The following is a 7,371-nucleotide window of genomic DNA, read 5'->3' as shown; positions in this document are numbered from 1 at the left end:
TTTTCTTTGCCCACATTTGCTTATTGTCACCTTCAAGGAGACACACTTGAGAGTCAGAGTATGTATTTTTCCAAAGTACATCCTTGTTTCTCAGATCTGTAGTGCAGCCCCGTGGGATAATGCACATGGATTCTGTAGGCATCACCTTCAAGGGACCAGTGATCTATTCGCAGATCACTTTTTCTGGCATTTGATGCCACCTTTTTCCAGTTTTCACTTTCTGCTCAAATATTTCCATCAACTGCAAATCTAATTCGGCGGTACATAAAAAGACAGAAATGCTACTCACCGGCATGCCCTGGTCCAGGATTCTAGAAATGGAAAGTATATGACGAAGCCAGGATGGGCCATGAAGATGCACAGGGGCAGTGGGCAAAAATCAACAAGGGTGCAACCAGATCTGCTATTCAGACATTTGTGAGCAGCTCTCCAACATGGACATGCCCACGAAGCAAAAGTTATATATCTTTAGTAATGATGGATGCATTAGATGTCCATTTGATTGTTTATTTTTTACTAATGGGAGCTTTCAATTTCCTTCTTGTGTTGTAGACTCAATAGTGAATGGCTAATGGATGTGATTACATCATCTTCCATAGTCAAGGAAGTGACATCTACCCGCAAAGTGGGCTTGTCAGGAGGGTTTCGGAGGGCGGAGGGATTCTTGGAAAACCTAGCTGCTTGCCCCTTCATTGATCTCTTCCTAGATGTTTCTGAACATCCATTTGCAAATATTGTATTTTAATGCATTTTGTGCAATCTTGTTACAGTTTAAAAATTGAGATTTAATTTTGAAAAAAAACCCTCTCTACGTGGTTTGCAGTTGTCAATGGGAGATGTTGGGAAGATGAGTGACAAATAGAGCTTTTTAAAACAGTGTGACTAAGTAACAGTTATGGGAAAATGGGCCCCCCAAGGAATTTTGGGGAATACTGATAAATTATGTATTTTAATGCATGGACTAGTCTATTGACTGTGACCCACCCCTAGCATCCTTTCAGAGACACCACTAGTAATTAAAACTTATCTTTAATCATCCGTTTGATAGTGTATACTCTGTAAACTTTGGACAGAGACAGCTGGTCTCATGGCTGTCCCTCAAAAACCCAGGAATGGGGTGGAGCCTCTGAGGTCGGAGAGCTGCAGGAGAGGCCCACCCTGAGCTACAGGGCAGCAGCTGCTGTTCACTGTCGCACTGCACACAGAGGGCCCGACTTCCCTTGCAGTGGAACTCCCTTCTTACTGCCCCCTTCAAACACAGTCCTTGGGTAACAAAGTCTTGTTTTGACTGTGCTTTCATACAGACACTTTATGTTTGCAAAGCCATTTCTAGTTGCAGGCGCGCAACTCCCATAGAGCTAAAAGGGCTTCAGCAGACCCCCTGTTATGTGTCTCAGCCCGGGCTTCGGCAGCTCGAGCTGGGCAGGGTCTGGAGGCTTATCTCCAGCACGCCTGAGTTTTTCACAGGTCTTTAAAGACAATTAGCATATTTACATACCTTTGTAAACTAGTTACCGAAGCTTAGTTTTATTCTGGTTCCAGTACCCCCATTCTGCCTATTCCTTACACTAGTATTTTACATTTACTGCTGTAGTGTGAGAATGAATTTCATTAAAAGGAATATAAAGTAGGGTTGCCAAAAGAAAAATGTCAGCCATGTGTTTATAGAGCCTGCAAATACCTCCTCTTGACACTAAATAGGGTTATAAATAAAATTGTATGTATTAATTTGTAATGCCACTTCACTCTCTTTGTTCCCTTTAATTATCAGTCAAGGATCATTAAGGCAGCCCTAGAAAACAAATAAAAGTGCTTTCTATTTATATTTGCTGTTCAAAGTATGCACAGATAAGTTCGGAAAAACAGCTTTGGCTGACTGTTTATTTTTGTACCATCTGGGACATCAAAATAATAAGCAGGCAACCCTGATCATGAGACTGGAAGTTTGTTGCAGGATCAGCACATTATTAATTTCCTCTACCCTCAATCCCTGATTGATGCCATAATAGCAATAGTTTAACTTATATCTGAAACCCTAAACCGCCGTCAATAACATGCTCAGTTACTTCATGTGTCTGGGAATGCACACTGCATTGAGACAACTCACTCCTCATTCTCACCCTTCACTTTCATGCTCACCCTGCACTCACAGCGATCCCAGTGCACTCACACTGATTACCATGCACTCACACCATTCACCAGCTCACCCTGCACTCACAGTGATCACTCTGCACTAACAATGCACTTGTGCTGTTCACCCTGTACCTTACCCTGCAGTCACACAAGCACACTACTCACCCTGCACTCATGTGACACATCACTCACCTGTCCCCCTCACTGCTCAACCTGCAATCTCACTCAAGCAAGCCCATCACTAACCATGCACTCAATTTCAATTCAATTTATTAGTCTTTATTCGGTACTTAAAAAGACACCATAAAAGCACATACACAATATACACATAAAAAAATGAAAACATTTTTTTTTTAAATAAATCAGCTAAAAACACATATTTCATTAAGCTAGGGAAAAGGAGTTGTCTAAACAGGTTTAAATGGTATTAGAGTCAGTTTTCTCTTGTGTTCCTTAACCGTAATGCAACTCGAATGAAGTTCACAATACAGAACAGTGTATGGGCATCTGGGGCTTCCTGTAGGAACTTCAAGGCCATTTTTGCTTGTCTGAGTTTTGTTTCTTTCAGAATCCCTACTAAAAACTTACGCCTTGGGGCAGAGTAAAAGGGACATAGCAGAACAAAGTGAAGGGTATCCTGCGGAGACCTAGCGTCGCAGCCGCAGGTACCATGCACTCATTTGTCCCACTCTGCACTTACATCTGTGCCCAAATTCATATGGTCAACTGACTCACCATGCAGTCACTCCTCTTACCCTTCTCTCACTCTGTCTCATCGCCCACCATGCACTCACCTGGGCACGCCTGCCACCCACACAGAGCAGTGTTAATGTGCCTGCTACAAAGAACATGTACCATGCAGATCACAGAACTGAGTGTGAGTAAACCATGAGTAGCTCTATAAAAAATTAAATGTTTGTCAGAAAGAAGCTATAGAGAGATGAGGTGCATTGTTGGTGAGTGGTAATGAGGGAATTCATGGAGAACGAGGAAATGGGAAAGGGGGCACAAGAAAAAACTGTTGACCGTGTGCGACCAGTGCTAGAGCCAGCCAGCTGGCTGGGAGTGTTAGTCCCCGCGAAGTTGTCATGGAAGTGAGGCAGCTAGACAGGCTACCAGAACACATGAAACATTAAAAAAAAAAAATGGCGCTCTTCCATTTCTGAGTGGGATTTTTGTGGCACAGGGGTAACACTGGAGTGTGGTCAGGTCAGGAGGGGGAAAACTATGTGCTTATTGAGCATCGGCCTATTATGTGGAGGAAATACAATAACGAGGCATACACGAGCGGTCCAGCCCCTTTCATTTATGCGTTTTGCCCGTGCTCAGACACATTTGTGTGCTGACGTCACTCCGTATGACAGTGAACCTGATTGGGTCACTACATGGGTGTGGGGGAGCTGGCCCTCCTGGTTCTCTATAAGTATCGGGACTGTTCTCCAGCTAGAAACACTAGTGAATTTAGTAATACGTTCAATCTACTACTAGCAACCGATTACTCAGGAAACACTTTGAAATAGTGAGGAAAGAAAGGCACAGAAAAGCGAGAGGCGTCATGCAAAATGACGCCACCCCTACAACCTCTGCAGAATGTAACGATGTGCCCGAGTCTCCCTTATGTCGCAGACATTCTTGACCTTGGGCTAAGAGGGGGGGGGGGGGGGCGCTTGAAGGTTTGTGGGGGCCGTGAAAGGTTCCGTGCCCCCCTGGCTCCAGGGGCCTGCTTTACAGCCCATAAAGAAGCATAAACCCAATATTCAAAAAAGTTTTTGTTGTGTGATTTAAATGCGTTTCTTGCGTCTTCATAGGAATTTGCAGGAATAAAAAAAAAAAACAATGCCGCCAACATTTGCTAATACTGTTCAGTGTCTTAGGAAATGGATGCTTATAATAAACAGGGAAACTGAAAATAGTGACGGAATGTGTACAGCCAAAAATGAACATACTTGTTTATCAGAGCTCTTGCACCCTGGGCCATGTGACAGATAACACTTTCGATTACTGTTAGTTGCTTGCCTGCGCTGTCTGTCATTTGGGTTCGACTTAGGTTTCGGCAATGCCAATCATTGCATCAAATCCATATATTTAAAGGTTGCTAGACAAGAACGCAGTCACTGGACGTTTGCCTACCAGAGGTGGAGCAGAAATCAGGGGAAAAGAATCGATGAACACAATGATTTGCTGAAATTGACAACCACCAGAGATCGTATGAATCAATGACTTGCACGTGCCTTCCCTTAGAAAAACTTGAAGATGTAAAGAAAAGAAACACAGCTGCTTTTCTGGGTAGTAGTTACAGGGGAATCACGATATATTTAAAGCATCGGCAAAGCCAATATGTCTGGAGTTTATTAGTGATAGTCATTGGCAAATGATTAGTGAGCTTGTGTTTGTGCGTTGGAGTGGATGTTTGGGTGAGTCAGTGAATGTCGGGTTTGAGTGAGTATCAGTTTGAAAGATGATTGTTAAAACAGAAGAAAGGTTTATGAGGGTATCTCATTGTCCAAATAACCGGTCCTCTTTTACAATTCGTGTTTTAAAAATAATACTTCTATTGTTCTTGTTTTGACCTCTTAAACCTCCTTTATGGACATCTTGCAAAAAACATAGGGGCATATTATCAAGGGGGTTTATCTCCGCTTTTTTGGCTTTAAAAGCCAAGAAAGCGGAGATAAAATTATCTCCCTATTACCTAGCTGTCGCTAACACCAGTTAGCGACAGCTAGTAGGAGATAGCGACCATCTTGGGCCCCACTTTGCATGTCAGTGATATTTATCACTAATGACATGCAAAGTGGGAGTGCCAAGATGTTAGCGACTGAAAACAGTCGCTAACATCGCTATCTCCTATTACCAACTTTTGGAGATATTCACGCTAAGCGCGAATATCTCCAAACGCTAACACCTGCCCTGAGCAGTTCTTAGCCATGTTATCCAATGGGAGGAGGATAACATGGCTAAGAGCTAATGCATGAATATCGCTGACTTTTCAGCGATATTCATGCATTGCGGCGATTTTTATTGCATTTGCGATAAACCTTGGTAATACCAAGGTTTATCTGCGATAAAAATCGCCGCAGCTCAGCGGTACATTTTTGTCTCTAACCAAGCAATAGCGATAATTATCGCTATTGCTTGGTAATATGCCCCATAATAGATACAAAAAGGCTAACGAAATAAACATAAATTGTGTTGTAGTACCCTCAATATTCTGGTTAACAGCACTTAGAGGAACGCATTTTTGTGAGACTAGGCCGCCTTCTGCACTTTAGTCTCTGCTCCCTCATGCATGTTACCTTATGCCCCCCTGCTGCATTTCTTTCTGCGCTCCGCTGATGTATGTCACCCTATACTTTCTGCTGCATAGGATTATTCATGATTGTCCACCTCTGTGTAGTGATGCCTATATGTATCTGTTTTAAAGGGGAGCCTGTAAGTTTGAAATTGGGGGCATGCAGATCTTTATGAATGCTCTACATGTAGTTGTGTGCATGTATTTTGTGTTTCTATATACTTGTCATGCATTCTACAACCGTGATTCTTAATCTTTTTCATGTCAGGGATCCCCACTGAATCACTACTAGAAGCTGGGGATTGCAGCCTATGCAATTTCAAGGATAAGAAAAAAAAGAGAAAAAAAACGAAAGGAAAGAAAAAGTCAGTGGCACCACGGAACCACTGCTGCTTGTTGATTAGTAACAGCAAAGGTCTGCTCCCTCTCCGATGAGAAAGTACCATCATTGGCCCTCCCAATAAAAGAAGATGAAGGCACATGCTCCCACCCTGTCCACATCAGGAATTAACTCATTCAGAGCCAACTACCCACCTGAAATCCATAAAGGAGCAAAAAAGTTCAACCACAAGATTCTAAAAAGCAACCTCGAAAGTCTCATATCTGACTCCTATTTTTGCTTCTCTAAAGGAGCTATTAAGACCGATCTGATTTTCTAAATGCGATGCACAGCAAAATGGCGGAACGTGTTTTACTCTGTCAAGGATGCCAGTGCCACACAGAACATGCCCTGTGATCTCAAACTCACAATAGCACTCTCCCCTTTACTCAAAGTGAAAGCTACCATGCCAATTTATCAAAATGGCAACATCCTTATCCAAGCAGTGAACAATGACCCACTAGTTTTTGACTCACTTTTTAGTGACCTAAAAAGGCAAGTAGCAGCCCTAGTTAAACATGCAGCTCACAATTACCTTACACCTACAAACACCCTCCACAGAACTAACCACAACTTAATTCCAAACCCTGCAGTCCACATTGTCTCACAGAGACTAGACCCTTCTACAAACAGCCCTCTCAGCCAGGGGAGAAAATACTCTACAACAGGTAATGGATCTGTGCCCAAACAAAATCCCCCAGTCAAAGAGAAGGTGATAGAAACCTCATTATGGTCCACTCAACCCAACGTAAACCCTGACCGGATCAATTTCACACGGAACGATAATGAGTTTTGTCAGGGTCCCTCACTCATAATCATTACATTTTTTATTCAGTTGACAAGAACAACCATAAAAGAATACAAAAAACAAAAATATAAAATCATCTTAGTTAAACATTTCCGCATAAAAATGACAGTCAACATAACAGAAAGCACTGGTCATCTGGAACAGTACAAGAACTAATTAGGTCTCGATCTCCTAGACAACAATACAGCTCGTAAAAAGCATAAAACAGAAAGCAAAACAAATACCTTGGGCGCATCTGCAGGTAAACCAAAGACGGCCTTACTTGAGAAAAATTCTAGGACTTCAGCAGGGGACTAAAAGTAGCTTCATGGGTGTACTAAAATAGCAGCAAAACATAATGAAGTGTAGGGTATCCTGAGGAGACTTACTGTTGCAACCTACAATTGGGAAAAGCCCAGCCAGTTGGAGAGTCCAATAGATGGTGAAGTGAGTTGAAGCTAAACCTGGCCAGGAAAACCATTATCTCTGATGGCAAGCTTTGGCTCTATAGGGCTCCATACCCTGAACAGTCTTCAAGAGCATGTGCCCCCGCACCAAGAGTTTCTGCAGCTCACACTGCTCTCTATCCAGCAGGGCTTGAGCCAAGAACAACCTAACACATGTCAATTCTCGAGAGGATATAGAATTGGAATCAGTGAAGTTATTTGCTCTCCCGAGAGAGGCAAAGGCTGCATTCATATAGGTTATCCAGGGGATTTTGTGCACCAGATCAAGGGCCAGACAATCCACAAGGATCATCCTGCTAAGTTTTTGTTGATT

The sequence above is a fragment of the Lissotriton vulgaris genome, chromosome 7 (assembly GCF_964263255.1).
Source record: "Lissotriton vulgaris chromosome 7, aLisVul1.2, whole genome shotgun sequence".
Lineage (NCBI taxonomy): Eukaryota > Metazoa > Chordata > Amphibia > Caudata > Salamandridae > Lissotriton > Lissotriton vulgaris.
This window is presented reverse-complemented; position numbering follows the sequence as displayed.